Genomic DNA, 17,631 nt, shown 5'->3' with positions numbered 1-17,631 from the left:
CTGGTGAATCAGGCGAACCTGATGAAAAATCCTCCTGGTCACGGCCGTCAAGTGCTCTTCTAAAGACAGCCGTGAATCCAGGAGGACGCCCAAGTTGCGAGCCCTCTCCGTGGGGGCCAATGATTCGCCCCCAATAGTCAGTGATGGCGTCAACTGACTATATCGGGACGTCGGAAACCACAGCCACTCAGTCTTGGATGGGTTGAGACTGAGCCTGTTCCTCCCCATCCAGATCCGTACAGCCTCCAGGCACCGGGACATCACTTCAAGGGCATCGTTGGGGTGATCCGGGGTGGAGATGTACAGCTGGGTGTCGTCAGCGTACTGATGGTACTCCACCCCGAAACCACGGATGATCTCGCCCAGCGGCTTCACATAAATGTTGAACAGGAGAGGCGAGAGGACCGACCCTTGCGGCACCCCACATATGAGGGGCCTCGGGGTCGACCTCTGTCCCCCTGTCAACACAGACTGCGACCGGTCAGAGAGAAAGGAGGAGAACCACCACAACACAGTGCCTCCCACCCCCAACTCTTCCAACCGGTGCAGCATGATACCATGGTCGATGGTATCAAAAGCCGCTCAGAGATCTAACAGGACCAGAAGGAGCACCCCTGTCCCGAGCCCTCCAGAGATCATCAACCAACGCGACCAATGCCGTTTCCATGCTGTACCCGGGCCTGAAGCCCGACTGGAACGGATCCAGATACGTCGTTTCATCCAGTTGCTGGGGGAGCTGTTGCGCGACCACACTCTCAACAACCTTCGCAACAAAGCGAAGGTTGGAGACCGGACGATAATTTACCAACATTGCCGGGTCCAGGGAAGGCTTCTTGAGGAGAGGCCTCACCACCGCCTCTTTCAAGGCGGCGGGAAAGTCACCCTCACTCAGCGAAGCATTTATAATCCCCTGGAGCCAGCCTCGTGTCACTTCCCGGGAAGCCAGTACTGACCAGGAAGGACACGGGTCCAATAAACAAGTTAAAAAAAAATCCTGTCAGAAGGAGGGCTACTTCAGTTAGAGTTTATACACAAAGCACGTAAGACCCCACCCCCACACCTTCCTTCTGCAGCACATAGAGTAACACGCTGCTCAATCAGAATTAGATCCACTGAATTCCATAGGATTCTGTTCTGTCCCTGTCTCACACACGCACACAAACAGACAGCCGGGGGTTAAATAAACTGGCAGACAACTAATTCTTCCAATAAGACGCTTGGCAGCAACCCAGTAGCTGCTTGCCAAGAACTTTTACTCAATAAACAAAATACACACAGTCAAGAATTGTCCATTTCGTAAAATAAATTCAAGGCCGATAATGTTGTTTCCAAAGATGCAATGTGACTCGATAGTAGTTAGTTTTGTCCGTCACAGAGTCTGAATGGCCACCTCACTCCCTTTTATACCCTGTGGGGTGTGGTCCAGTGACTCAGCCTAATCTCTGGCACACCTTTTCTTCTGTTGCGCGCGCTTATCTCTGTGACGCTGCCAAGGATCCAGCCAAGACTCATTACCCTCATCACTGTCCACCTGTGACTGCATGGACGTGCTTGGCCCCGGCCCTATCTCTTGCCCTTTGGCGGACACCGAAGGCATTGCCAGAGAGGAGGGTCCTGGAGAGGGAGGCCTTGCCAACTCCTCTCCTTCACTCTCGGAGTCCTCTCCTGCCGATGACACAGGCTCAGGTAACGGAGCCACAACAGATTCACTTATTCCTTTGCAAGCACGTAGCTGATCTCACAACCAAACTACGCAGGGTTAGACTGGTTAGTGCTTGGATGGGATACCACTAGAAAATCTAAAGGCTTTAGGCCAGCCTGGAAAGTTAAAAAAAAAAAATCTTCGAAATAAGAAGCAGTATATCTGTTTTTAGTAAAAAGGCTGTACAGAATGTAGTTCCTAAAACCTCACACTGATGCAATCTTTATCTTTTTCACTAATATCTTGTCTTTCTCTTCTTTATCTCTACCTGTATAAATATATATTCTATCGCTGCCTCAAGACTAGGTGACAAAGCAGATGAGCATGTTAGTGCTTAGCTGCTAATTCTACTAAATCCTCTTGTAGTAAATAGAAATAAAGGTAACTTATGAAATAGAATTTGCATGCATATTAGCATTTTACTCTACTAGGAAATGCAATGCATAATAGGAAATGCTCCATCCTGTCGCCCTGCCTCTACCCTGAATTAAGGGATTATAGGGTCGTAAACAGGGAGTTTTTAATATGAAATACAATACTATTTTTGTCTATTTATCATATTTATATGGCTGTCCATCTTACAAGAGCATGATTATGTCTGGGGAATGGCATGGGTAATCAGGAGATAAGTCGGGCACGATGGAGTTTGAAACTAGAGCCCATGCAGCATTACTTCAATGAGGTTGTGACCCATATTTCATCAAACTCTGAACAAATTGTCAAGTGTTGTTGTTTTGTAGTTAAGCTTCTTTTATCTGCACACCTTCATCCAATTCCTCATTCTGTGCTGTTGGAGAAATAATTGATTTTCAAGACTTGGGACTATCTATCATTGTGAACAATGTCACTGAGAAGTAAACCTTCCAGCATTCTATCCAAGAGATGATGCAGAGCAGCGAGAAACATGCTCTCTTCTTCCCATTCCAGTTACAAACTGACAAGACCAGACCTGGAGAATCTTACTTCTAAGCTTATTGCCCAGTCTTAACCAAAAGGTAACAAGGGTTGTTAAGAAGGCACAAAGCACGCTACATAGTGTTCATACACTTCCCTGTTAAATGTTTGGGTTCAAGTGCAGCAAATGCAGCAAAAATTATTGAGGACACCAAGTTGACAAAGTTCCTGAAAATGAACAGGTCAAGATCTTGTGGAACTTTTGAATCCAAACAGACAACTGACCGGGGTGAAATCCAGCAGGTTCTGACAGGTTCTGGAGAACCCGTAGCAGAAATTTTGAGTAGTTCAGAGAACCGGCAAATACCACTTCTGGCTGGCCCCAGAGTGGGGTGGGAATGGAGATTTTGCAATATCTTTCCCCCAGGAATGGGGAGGGAATGGGGATTTTGCAATATCCTTCCCCTGGAGTGGGGTGGGAATGTAGATTTTGCAGTATCCTTCCCCTGCCACGCCCACCAAGCCACACTACGCCCACCACGCCATGCCCACAGAACCAGTAGTAAAAAAATTTGGATTTCATCACTGCAACCGACCCACAACATGACTGACATCACTATTGTGGGAAAGAAAAAAAGTATGGTCCATTGGTATTGCAATGGTATACCAGGTGATACACAAATTGAAGAGAAACAACTAGAAAAATTAACAAAGTGTAATGATTTGCAAATTGAAGTTGATAGTGGAGGAAGAAATCAATGGTTGAACCAAATAGTAATAGGAGCCCTTGGAACAATACCCAAAGGGCTCTTATATACATGCAGATTTTGAACTTATTAGACCTGAATATTCTGACTTTGCAAAAAAGACATCCTACTTGGAACTGCCTATACACTCAGAAGTTACCATAACAGCTCTTAGGTCCTTGGATAGAACTTGAACTGTTAAGTTTTTACCAGTCCCACACTGTGAATTGAATTGAAGATGTTATTATTGTTGAAGATGTTGTTATTGTTGTTGTTGTTGTTGTTGTGGTTGGTTGAAACATCTAACTGCTCTATATCCACTCGTTGCCAAGTAGTTTAACAACTTACTACAAGGAGGTGAAATTGAAGAGTTGCACTTTTATAACATTGCTAACCTAAATTAAGATTTTAAGAGATTCTGGGAGGGGGGTAGGTTACGTGGGTTCGGGGGAAGACCCGCGGGGGAGGGTATCTGGGCCAGCCGTAGGGCGTGGCATGGGAGGTGCGAACTCGGGGGTCAAGGAGATGATTAGATCTTACGATACAGATGCCCATAACATCGATACTGTAGGTGGGAGGGGCAGATATGGCAGGAGCAGGGGGCCACATCATCCTGCGGGAGTGCGTCCTCGCTGTTTACAAGCGGTGGCGCGCTCCGACCCTCAAAACTCTTCTCGTTCCCCAGGTTGTACGGAACCTCGGGCCCCAGGCCTTCGGCTGATGCTGTACAACGCCAGGTCCGTGGTAAATAAAGCCCCCCTCATTTGTGATCTTATTCAGGAGGGGGGTGCGGACCTGGCGGGTATTACGGAGACCTGGTTGGGCCAGGAAGGGGGAGCCCCCCTTGTTGATATGTGCCCACCAGGTTTCCGTGCTTTCCATCAGCCAAGGTCTCAGGGGAGGGGCGGAGGGGTGGCGGTTGTTATTAACGAAGATCTTGGACCGAGGGAGGCCACTGTTCTTCAGACGGCTGGATGTGAGTCCCTCCTTGTGAAGTGGGGTCATAGGGTGCAGTTGGGCTTGCTGGTCACGTACCTGGCTCCCTGCCACGTGGCAGCAGCCCTGCCTGAGCTGCTTGATGTTATAGCCGCGGTGGCTGTTGACACCCCCAGGCTTATGGTCATGGGGGATTTTAACCTGTCATCAGTTGGCGAGACGTCTGAGGTGGCTCAGGAGTTCATGGCTTCCATGATGGCTATGGACCTGACCCAGTTAATTTATGGCTCTACTCACATGGGGGGACACACACTGGACCTTGTTTTTGTCTCTGGACAGTGGTTGAGTGATCTCGAGACAGGGGATATAGTGATTGAACCCTTGTCATGGTCAGATCACTCCCTCCTTCGCCTGGACCTTCGAACCGCCACACCCCGCCGCAGGGAGGCGGAACCGACCAGGTGGTTCCGCCCCAGGCGCCTGATGGATCCTGAGAGATTCCAGATGGAGCTTGGGCCATTTCCTGAGGTTCTGGCACACGACTCGGCTGAGGACTTAGTGGCCGCCTGGGATAGGGCGGCGGCTGGGGCTTTAGACCGAGTCGTGCCTTTGCGGCCTCTGACCCGGCGCCAGTCTCACTTGGCTCCTTGGTATACTGAGGAGCTGAGGGAGATGAAGCGCCGGAAAAGACGCCTAGAGAGCAGTTGGAGGGCTAGTCGTTCTGAATCCGACCGAACACTGGTAAGATCTCATATTAAGAATTACCTAGTGGCGATAAGAGTAGAGAAGAGTAACTACTTTTCTACTCTTATTGCATCATCAGATAATCGCCCAGCCGCCCTGTTTAGGGTGACACGCTCTCTGCTCCATCAAGAGACGCGGGAAGACCCCTTGGAGGATAGAGCTGAGGATTTTGTACAATATCTGTATGACAAAATTGCTCAGATTCGGGAACAGCTGGACTCTGACTGGATTGATCCAGAGGAGATGACAAGGGCAGGTCCTGAGAATATTATTTGGGAAGAGTTTGATCCTGTGACTCCCGAAAGCGTGGACAGGATACTGAACAGACTAAATGCGACCACATGTTTATTGGACCCGTGTCCCTCCTGGTTGGTACTGGCCTCCCGTGAGGTGACGCGAGGCTGGCTCCAGGAGATTATAAATGATTCTTTGAGTGAGGGTGTCTTTCCCACCGTCTTGAAAGAGGCGGTGGTGAGGCCCCTCCTCAAGAAGCCCTCCCTGGACCCAGCTGTGTTAGCAAATTATCGTCCTGTCTCCAACCTTCGCTTTGTTGCGAAGGTTGTTGAGAGTGTGGTTGCACGACAACTGCCTCAGTACCTGGATGAATCGAATTATCTAGATCTGTTCCAGTTGGGCTTCAGGCCCGGGTACAGCACAGAGACAGCATTGGTCGCATTGGTTGATGATCTCTGGAGGGCTCGGGACAGGGGTTGCTTCTCTGTCCTGGTCCTACTAGACCTCTCAGCAGCTTTTGATACCATCGATTATGATATCATGCTGCACCGGTTGGAAGGGGTGGGGGTGGGGGGCACTGTTCTACAGTGGTTCTCCTCCTTTCTCTCTGACCGGTCGCAGTCTGTGTTGACAGGGGGGCAGAGGTCGACCCCGAGGCCTCTTATATGTGGGGTGCCACAAGGATCGGTCCTCTCGCCCCTTCTATTCAACATTTATGTGAAGCCGCTGGGTGAGATCATCCGTGGTTTTGGGGTGAAGTACCATCAGTACGCTGATGACACCCAGCTGTACATCTCCACCCCAGACCACCCCAATGATGCCCTCGAGGTGATGTCCCGGTGCCTGGAGGCCGTACGGATCTGGATGGGGAGGAACAAACTCAGACTCAACCCATCCAAGACCGAGTGGCTGTGGTTTCCGTCGTCCTGATATAGTCAGTTGGCGCCATCTCTGACTATTGGGGGTGAGTCGTTGGCCCCCACAGATGGGGTTCGCAACTTGGGCATCCTCCTGGACTCGCGGCTGTCTTTAGAAGAGCATATGACGGCCGTGGCCAGGAGGACTTTTTATCAGGTTTGCCTGATTCGCCAGTTGCGTCCCTTTCTGGATCGGGACTCGTTACGCACGGTCACTCACGCCCTTGTCACCTCACGCCTGGATTACTGTAATGCTCTCTACATGGGGCTCCCCTTGAGAATCACCCGGAGGCTCCAACTGGTCCAGAATGCGGCCGCGCGGGTGGTGATGGGAGCAATGTGGCGCTCTCATGTAACCCCCCTCCTGCGCGAGCTGCACTGGCTCCCGGTGGTCTTCCGGGTGCGCTTCAAGGTTTTGGTTACTATCTTTAGAGCGCTCCATGGCTCAGGACCAGGGTACTTACGAGACCGCCTCCTGCCACCAATAGCCTCTCACCGACCAGTTCGCTCCCATAGAGAGGGACTCCTCAGGGTGCCGTCAGCCAAACAATGTCGACTGACGGCCCCCAGGGGGAGAGCCTTTTCTGTGGGGGCACCTACCATCTGGAACGGGCTTCCCCCAGAGTTACGAAACATCCAAGACTTACGCATTTTCCGCCGCGCCCTGAAAACGTTTCTATTCCAACAAGCTGGTCTGGCCTAACTCTCCCTTTTTAATTTGGCTTTTTAAATTGGCTTTTAAATCGGGTTTTAGACCTCTTTTAGATAAATTTGGATGTTTTAATCTTTGAGCCAAATTACTTAATCTGTTTTTAATAGTTTTTAACTTCTATATGTATTTGTATTTATTATGGCTGTTCACCGCCCTGAGTCCTTCGGGAGTAGGGCGGTATACAAATATGAAAAATAAATAAATAAATAAATAAATAAATAAATAAATAAATAAATAAATAAATAAATAAATAAATGGAACTAGCATGATAGGTATCTATATATTGCATATTATTGCATTACTATGGCTAAATGCTTCTTCAGTATATGTTCCTACTCTAAAATTGTATGTGACTCAGTTTTAGCTCTTACAGTGAGTCATGTGAAGAGAGGGCTCATAAAAGTAATGAATTTGATTTCTGAGATTCAGCTTCACGGTTTTTCCAAGATGTAAATGACTGCGTCAATCCTCTTACGTTTAAGAGAAAAGAGAATGGAATCATGGACTCTCGACCTGAAAACTCGCTTCCTGTCTCAGGCATTGCCAATGGCACAAAAGTGAAGAATAAATGAATGTATTGGCTTTATCTCTCTTAAATTAAATTCTGGATTTATTCACCCTGGAAGTGTCAGTTTTACACACACACACAGAGAGAGACACAAACACACAATTTCATAACTCTAAAGGGCCTCTTTTGAGTAGATGTGAATTCAGCAATAGGTTACCTTTCCTGATTTTTGAAAAGATAGCCATTTGAATATGGGGGTTTTTTTTTGTTTTAAATAATCTTTATTTACATTTATAGTTAAAAAAAAGACAACAACACACCAAACAAATAACAAAACAAAACAACAAAACAGAAAACATAAATGCATATAAATAATGCCTTAGTAACCTAATATTTAGTACAAACCTATATAACAAATTCATACTACATTCCAGGGGAGACAAAACAACCTATTTTAAGTTTATAAATCAATCAGGTCTATCCGACCTCACTGTATGTTGAAAGAAACTTAAAATTATTTTTGACATTTGACATTTATTAGTTCACTCTGACCCTTAGCTTTCCTGTCTTTGTAGATTTGAACTTTTTGCTGCTATTCTGTTTTAATTATGTGTCCCTCTATTCATTTTTTATACTTGTCCTTTTTGTCTCTCAACTTCTAAGAGAGTTCTTTATGCAACAATTCTGGCTTCATCTGGGATCTCTTATTCTTCTTTCTCAGTGGTATAGCGCTAGACTAGGGTTTTATAGTCTCATTTTTCTAAAATCTCTTATTTCGTGGCTGAATGATATAGCTCAATTATGGGACTTCCGTGGCTCTTCTGCATCCCTAGTGTGGAATTCTGCAAAATTTGAAAATCTCAGAAAAACATCTTGAAAAATTCAGAGAGAAAAAAAAAATCTTTATTTTTTTTCCCCCATGACTGAATTCTACATATACGGTACTACATCCATAGCATTTCCTTGATCCACTAATTCAGGACACTAATTAAGTTACTAATTTAATCACACTTCCGTATTTATATAGTACCTGTGTTTTCCTTGATCTTTTTCCAGCCAGCTGTTTCTTAGTTGGAATGTCTTCTTTCTCTTGGGCAGGCCCTGGCAAAACAATAACAAAATAACTAGTATTTGTAAAGCTAAACTTAAGAAGAAATAGATCACTTTTGTTTTAAAAGTGAAAATAATTAAAATGTTCTTAAATTAAAATTATACTCACTTCTTTGACTTTGAAGGAGTTTCTCCTGCAAGTACTTGTTTTGGTTCACAAGACTTGCGACTTCGCTTGCCAAGAACTCATTTTCCTCCTCCAGCTAAGATGCAGAAATTATAAGAAATATTCAGCAATCATAGAATACAAATAACCAAACAAAAAGAGAATCTTAAAACAGGATTGTAAGGGAAGTGAATTACTCACATCTCTTATTGTGGCATTTTTCTCAGCTATCTTCTTCTGGTGTTTTTCATTGAGTTCTTTCATCTCTTGTTCTGTATTTTAATGAAAAAACACTTGTACTATTACACAACATTCATTTAAGATATATTAAGCCACCAACGACACAGCAATTTAAGACTGGTCATTACAAATGGCCCAGTCCATTTAAAATGCAATGTCAGGTGTGTTATTAGCACTGAAAAAGTGGTGCAGAGTTGAGTTAGGTTTCTTTCTTTCTTTTTTTTTAATTGAAAAGTTTTAGAGAATTTTACAAATATTTTCCCATCCTACCTCCCTCCCCAACCTTCCCCCCCCCCCCGACTTCCTAGAGCAAAATACAGGGTATAGCATTCAACAAACATATACTAACATAAGCTAACCATCTATAGACTCCTATCTTCCTTTTGTGCTTTAACTCCCCTTTTACTTGACTAAATATAAGTACTTTTCTAAAATCTCTATTTCCATTCATAAACTATTTGAAACTTTTTAGTCCGATATTTGTTTTGAATATAGTCAATCCATCTTCTCCATTCCAAAATATATCTTTCATTTGAATAGTCCTTCAAATATGCTGAAATTTTGGCCATCTCTGCTAAATTTGCTACTTTTAGTGTCCATTCTTCAATCGTAGGCAAATCTTCCTTCTTCCAATATTGCGCCACCAAAAGTCTTGCTGCAGTTATTAAATTTAAAATCAAATTAGTCTCTATAACGGTACAATCTGTAATTATACCCAGCAAAAACAGCTGTGGGGTAAACTTTATCTTCTTTTTAAGAATGTTTTGCATAATCCACCATATTTTTATCCAAAATGCTTTGATTTTTTTACATGTCCACCATATATGATAATATGTGGCATCATCACACTCACATCTCCAACACTTAGATTGTAAACTTGGGTACATAAGAGCTAACTTTTTAGGATCTAGATGCCATCTATAAAACATTTTATAAAAAATTTCTCTCAGATTTTGAGCTTGCGTAAATTTTACATTTCTAACCCATTTTTTCCCCACGTTTCCATCATTATTGGTTCCTCAATATTTTGTGCCCATTTTATCATACAATCTTTAACTAACTCCATTTCTGAATCTATTTCTATCAATGTATTGTACAACCTTCTTATATGCATTTGACTCTGGTCTCTGATTTGTTTTACCAAGTTTTCATCCGTTTGCATGATACCAATTTTCTGATCCTCTTTCCATCTAGCTTGTAACTGTCCATACTGAAACCAAGTTTGAATTATCCTTTCTTCAAAGACTTTAACTGTAATGTACCTCTTTCCATATTAAGAAACTCTTTATATGTAATCACATCTTGTTTTTGTTCTACATTTATATTCTCTATCGCATGTCTGGGTACTGCCCATATAGTTATCTTATCATTTAGTTTGTATTGATACTTTCTCCAGACATGCAATAAAGCATTCCTTAATATATGGCTTTTAAAAGTCTTATCCACCTTCTTGTTATATAATAAATAGGCATGCCAACCATATAACAAATCATATCCCTCAATATTCAAAATTCTTTCTTCTATTAAATTAATCCAATCACTGATTGCTGATAGGGCAGCTGCTTCATAATATAATCTTAAATTGGGCATTTTGAGACCTCCTCTTTCACGTATATCTTGCATTATCTTTAATTTTATTCTTGGTCTTTTCCCTGCCCAAACGAAATTATTAATACCCTTCTGACATTCCTCCAAATTTGTGTCTTTTTTGAGTATTGGTATCATTTGAAAAAGAAATAAAAACTTAGGCAAAACATTCATTTTTATTGCTGCGATTCTTCCCAACAGGGACAATTGTAGTTTTTTCCAATTGTCCATCTCTTTCTGTATTTTTTGCCATAACGGTTCATAATTATACTTATATAATTTTACATTTGAAATTGTAATATAAACCCCTAAGTATTTAACCTTTTTTACTATTTCGAATCGTGTTACTCTTTCTAGTTCTTCTTTTTGGTTTATAATCATATTTTTAGCTATTATCTTTGTTTTCCGTGTGTTTATTTTAAATCCAGATACTTGTCCATATTGATTAATTATATCCATTAAACCTATAGCCGATTGCACTGGTTGGGTTAAAGTAACAACCAAGTCATCTGCAAATGCTCGTAATCTGTAATCATAATGCCTAATTTTAATTCCCTTTATTTTATCTGACCCATGTATTTTATTCAACAAAAGTTCCAAAGTCAAGATAAACAGTAGCGGAGACAGGGGATATCCCTGTCTTGTTCCTTTTTCAATTTTAAAGATTTCTGTTAAACTACCATTGATTATTATTTGTGCTGTTTGTTTCTGGTATATTGCCTTAATAGATTGGGTAAAATAATCTCCAAACTGCATCTTTTCTATTATTTTCATTAAAAAATGCCAATTCAATTGATCAAATGCTTTCTCTGCATCCAAAAATATAAGCACTGCAGGGACTTGGTTATTCTTCCCCAAATACTCCAATATATTAACAATTTGCCTTACATTACTTTTCATTTGTCTCCCTTTTATAAATCCAGATTGATCATTATGAATCATCTGTTGCATAACTAACATTAACCTGTTTGCTAATATTTTAGCAAAAATTTTATAATCTGTGTTAAGAAGTGATATAGGCCTGTAGTTTTTTGGCTGACTATGGTCTTGGTCCTCCAGAAATAAAAGCTGTTCTCCAAGATGGGGGTACATCTCCTCCAAATTGTATTTTACTAAATAATTCCTTAAGTGGTTCCACCATTTCTAACTGCAGATTTTTATAATAGACGGCTGTCAATCCATCTGTTCCTGAAGCCTTACCAACTTTTAACTGCTTAATTACAGAGAGAATTTCCTCAGAAGTTATCGGTTGATTCAATCTTTCCCTTTGCTCTTCTGTAACTATAGGAATATTCTCCTTCTGTAAGTATCTATCTATATCTATACCATGGATTCTATCACTAGCATACAACCTCGTATAAAATTCTAGAAATGCTTTTTTAATCATATTTTGTTGATACACTTCTTTACCTTCATAATCTATTTTCTCTATAATACGTAACTTGTTTTTTCCTTAACATATATGCTAACCATCTACCTGGTTTGTTCGCATTGCAAAAAGTATAATGTTTAGCATATTGCAAATTAGTTGCAACCTGATCTGCTATCAACATATTAAACTGCCCTCGCAATAAAATAATTGCTTCTTTTATTTTCTTATCTGCTGGATTCAATATTAATGCCTGCTCTTTCTTTTTTATTTCCTCTTCTAACTCCATCCGTTTTTTTCCCTGTCTTCGTCTATATATATTATTCAAATGTATTAAAATACCTCTCATATATGCTTTGCTTGCGTCCCAAACCATTTCCATGGGTGTATCCTTAGGCATATTCATAACAAAAAAATTCTTTCATTAATTTTTTACATTCTTTCAAATTTTCCTCATATCTAAACAAATTTTCATTTAACCTCCAAGACCTCCTGGGACCCTTTCCATATTCCAGTTCCATCCAAACCAGGCTATGATCTGTTAAGATTCTTGGACATATCTTCGTCTTCTTCACCTTAGAAAGAAAATCATTAGTAATCAATATAAAATCAATCCTAGAAAAGGATTGATGCCTATCAGAGAAGAATGTAAAGTCTTGTTCTTCAGCATTCCGTTCTCGCCAGATATCTCTCAGTTCCATATCATCCATCATATCAAAAAAGGATTTAGGCAATCTAGCACGCGTTTGGATGTTTTGCAAAGACCCCTTTTTTTTTTATTGCAAAAGTTTTACAATTACATTTTCACCCCTTTTTCCCCCCCCACCTCCCCCCCCAAACTTCCCAACCTCCCTATCCCTCCCTAACCCTCCCCTCCCCCCAGACTTCCCTATAATATACTCATACTCATAAAGAACCCTAATATAACACTTATATATAAACTTGAACCCCTCCCTCCCCTGTATAATTTTTCTCTTTATCTCATTACATTAAAAAATTTCTAATACATTATTTTCAAATAAAAGCTATTTGATACTTTCTAGTTTGATATTTGTTCTGAACATATTCTATCCACCTTTTCCATTCCCATTCATAAGTCTCTTGTGAGCAATCTTTTAAGTATGCTGAAATCTTCGCCATCTCTGCAAAACTGGCCATCTTCAAAGTCCATTCCTCAATAGTGGGCAAAGCTTCATTTTTCCAATATTTACCTATCAACAATCTTGCTGCTGTTATCATATACAATATCAGTTTTGTTTCACCCGATGTAAAACCCTTAACTATACCCAATAAAAACAGTTGTGGAGAGAACTGAATTTTTTTCTTCAAGACATTCTGCATGACCCACCAAATTTTTATCCAAAAAGCCTTAACTTTCCTACAGGTCCACCAAATATGATAATACGTAGCATCCAAACATTCACATCTCCAACATTTTGGCTGAACATTAGGGTACATACATGACAACTTTTTAGGATCTAAATGCCATCTATAAAACATTTTGTAGAAATTTTCCCTCAGGTTCTGCGACTGTGTAAATTTAACATTCTGAACCCAAATTTTTTCCCATGTTTCCAGCATCACTGGTTCTTCAAAATTCTGTGCCCACTTAATCATACAATCTTTAACTAATTCAGTTTCTGAATCTCTTTCTAGCAAAACATTATAAAGCCTTTTGATATGCATTGGACCTTTCTCTCTTATATGTCTAACCAATTCTTCCTCATGCAACATAATACCAGTTTTTTGGTCCTCTTTCCATCTCAATTGTAATTGATTATATTGTAACCAAGTTAAATTAATCCCTTCATCCAACAGTGTCTGCAATGTCTTCAGCTGCCATCTGCCCGCATCTGTAAAAAGAACCTCTTTATATAAAAACCCCCCGAGTGACATTATATTTGTATTCCACAAAGTATGACCAAGATCCAGCCATAGCGGTATTTTATAATCCCATTTGAATCGGTGCTTCTTCCAAACTCTCATCAAAGAATCTCTAAGTATATGACTTTTAAATACTTTATCTACTTTATCGTCGTAGAATAAGTAAGCATGCCATCCAAATTCAAGATCAAAACTTTCTGCATTCAATATTCCAGTCTTTTTCCTTCCAAACCAATCACTTGTTAAAGTTAAAGCTGCTGCATCATAATATAGCTGTAGGTTTGGAAGTTTAAGACCTCCTCTTTCTGGAACATCTTGCATAATTTTCAATTTCACTCTCGGCTTCTTCTCGTTCCAGACAAACTTATTCACTCCAGATTGCCAAACTTTCAATTGTTTATCACTTTTAAGCACCGGAATCATTTGAAACAAAAAAAGAAATCTTGGCAAAATGTTCATCTTAACTGCTGCTATTCTTCCAAGTAGAGACAGCTGCAGTTTTTTCCAAATCTCCATATCTTTCTGCACCTCTCGCCACAACACCTCATAGTTATTTTGAAACAATTTCATGTTTGATTCTGCAACCTGAACTCCTAGATATTTTACCTTAGGTACAGTCTCAAAACCTGCCCTCCTTTCAAGCTCATGTTTACGATCTTGTGTCATATTTTTAACTATCATTTTAGTCTTTTTTGGATTCAATCTAAAACCTGAAACTTTACCATAGTCTTGTATAATGTCCTTCATCAGGATTATTGATTCCATTGGTTGTGATAGGGTAACAACCAGATCATCTGCAAATGCCTTTATTCTGTAATCCTCTTGCCTAATCTTTATACCTTTCAAGATATTAGAGTCCCTTATTGTATTTAACAAGACTTCTAGTGTTAAAATAAATAAAAGTGGGGACAACGGACATCCCTGTCTTGTTCCTTTTTCAATTTTAAACTCTGTTGTCAAGCTTCCATTAATAATGATCTGTGCCTTTTGCTCTTGATAAATTGCTGAAATCGCCTGTATAAATTGATCCCCAAAGCCCATCTTTTTTAAAGTCTTTAGTAGAAAATTCCAATCCACTCTATCAAAGGCCTTCTCCGCATCCAAAAAGACCAGCACTGCAGGAATCTGTTTATTCTTCTCAAGATATTCCAATAAATCTATTACTTGCCTTACATTGTCCTTCATGTATCTGCCCTCGATGAATCCCGCTTGATCCTCATGAATCACCTTTTGGATTACTGGCATCAACCTGTTGGCTAATACTTTCGCATAGATTTTATAATCTGTATTCAAAAGAGATATTGGTCTATAATTCTCTGGTTTTTTAGGACCGACTTGTTCTTTTGGTATCAAGGATATGTAAGCTGTTGTCCATGATGGGGGTATTTTACCCCCTTGTTGAATATTGCAAAATAAATCTCTAAGTTGTTCCACCATTTCAGCTTGCAAAGTTTTGTAATACACTGCGGTCAAACCATCGGTACCAGGAGCTTTGGCTGTTTTTAACTGTTTAATTGCTATTATTATCTCCTCCTCTGTTATAGGATAATTCATTCTTTCCTTTTGTTGATCAGTAATTTTTGTAACTCTTTTATCGTTTAAATATTTTTCTATAAGTCCATTCTGCACCTCCTCTTTGGCATATAGTTTGGTATAATAGTCCACAAAAGCTTCTTTAATTAATTTTTGTTGAAAAATTTCTTTCCCTCCAATATCAATACTATCTATAGTCCGTATACTTTGTTTTTTCCTCAATGTGTAAGCCAACCATCAGCCCGGTTTATTAGCATTACAAAATGTATTATGCTTCGCATATTGTAAGTTTGTTGCAACTTGTTCCGCCATAAGCATTTGAAATTGGTCTTTCAAAAGTTTTATAGCACTGCTTATTCTTTCATCTGTTGGATTTTTAATAAGTAACTGTTCTTTATTCTTTATTTCTATTTCCAATTCAGATCTTTTCTTTTGTCGAAACAGTCTATGTTTAGAGTTCATATAGATAAGTACCCCTCTCATATAAGCTTTACTTGCATCCCAGACAATTTCAATTGGGGTACCTTTATTCAAATTTATTTCAAAAAATTCTTTCAAATGCTTTTTAAGTTCTGTTGTATTTTTTTCATATCTAAACAAGTTCTCATTTAATCTCCAAGAACGTCTCTCAACCTTATCCATCTCAATTTCTATCCATACTGGGCTATGGTCAGTCAAAGTTCTTGGAAAAATCTTTGTTCTTTTTGTCTTGACAAGTAAATCATCTGACAACAAGATAAAGTCAATCCTAGAAAAGGATCTGTGTCTATCAGAAAAGAAAGTGTAGTCCAATTCTTTTGGATTATGTATTCTCCAAACATCTTTTAGTTCCATATCTTCTTTCATGTCAAAAAAAGCCTGTGGTAGTCTGATTCTGAACTTTGCCAAACTCTTTTTATCTAATTTAGAATCAATTACTCCATTCCAGTCTCCCATAATTAAAATGGATCTATAATCCCATTGCAGTATTTTGGTATGTAACATCTTGTAGAAATAGTCCTGTTGTTGATTGGGAGCATAAATTCCAATCAAAAGAATTTGGCCATTTGCCGTAAGCAGTTCAATTGCTACAAACCTACCATCTTCATCTGTTTCTATAACTTTAGCTGTTAACTTTTTATTTACATAGATAACCACACCGTTCTTTTTTTGCAAAGTTGAAGATATAAAATGTGTTCCTAGTTTGGAATTTATCAGATATTTTTGATCTTGAGTTGTGATATGCGTTTCTTGTAAACAAATTATATCATTATTAAATTGTTTCAAATATGTAAATAATTTCTTCCTTTTCTGTGCTGAATTCAACCCATTAACATTCCAAGATAAACACTTAAAGGTCATCAGCCTCTTTCTGGAGCACAGAGCAAAATACTTGAAGGTCATCCGAAAGCTTCGATCTCGCTCCTCCCATAGCTCCAATCTCTTGTGCAGTACTCTTAACTGCCTCCTTGTCTTGTCTTTCCTGTTGTTGTTGTTGCTTTTGTTTAAGTAACTTAGATTGAGCTCTAGTTATACGTTGATCCTTAACTTCAATCATCCGAACCGAGTCCAAAATTGGAGAAGATTCCAGCAAGGGCTCATCCAAAAAACCTCCTTCTGCACCTTGCACTCCTTCTAATTCCTGCTTGGACTGTTCTTGCAATTCTCGTTGAGGTTGCTTCTCTTCACTCTCTTTAATCTCCAAAACTGTAGATGTACGTGGAGATGGTGTTCTTTCCTTAAGAATAGTAGTATAAAAGTGTTGTGCCTTCTCCACGGTATTCAAACGGCATCTTTCTCCCTTGTATCTGAAAATTATCCCAACTGGTGCGTCCCACCGGAAGGGTATCTGTAAATTTTGCAATTCCTTGACAAGAAAGCCAAATTCTTTTCTAGCTTTCAGCATTTTAGGAGGCAATTCTTTATAAATTCCAATTCGTGAGCCCCCCACTTGTACAGAAGTGTAAAAAGATTTTTGCAGGATATCATTTCTTATTTCTCTTTCTGTAAAATATATGACCACATCTCTAGGTAATTGTCTTTGTCTGGCCACCCAAGAGTTCACTCTGTAAATTTTGTCTATTTTATGAAAAACCACATCAGGATTGACTTGTAGAATCTTGGCCAGGGCCTCAGAACAAACTTGTCTCAGATCCTGTCTTTCCTCCTCTCGAATTCCCCGAAGCCGTATAGCGAACTCCATTGCCCTGAATTGTATCATAACAATCTCGTCTTCAACTCTCTGCATTTTATTATCAACATCAGCAATTTTATAATCATTGTCTTTCATCTTAACATTAACTTCTGATTTAAGTTCTTCAACTTTAAAATCAACTTTCCCAATAAATTCTGCCAGGCCAGATGCCACTTCTGATATTTTTTTGGTCACCTTGTTTTGATTCTGTTTCACCATATCTTTAACTTCATTAA

This window comes from Pituophis catenifer, unplaced genomic scaffold, assembly GCF_029215685.1.
Source record: "Pituophis catenifer annectens isolate HBS135680 unplaced genomic scaffold, rPitCat1.0.hap2 SCAF_1, whole genome shotgun sequence".
Lineage (NCBI taxonomy): Eukaryota > Metazoa > Chordata > Lepidosauria > Squamata > Colubridae > Pituophis > Pituophis catenifer.
Note: the sequence above shows the minus strand (reverse complement) of the source record.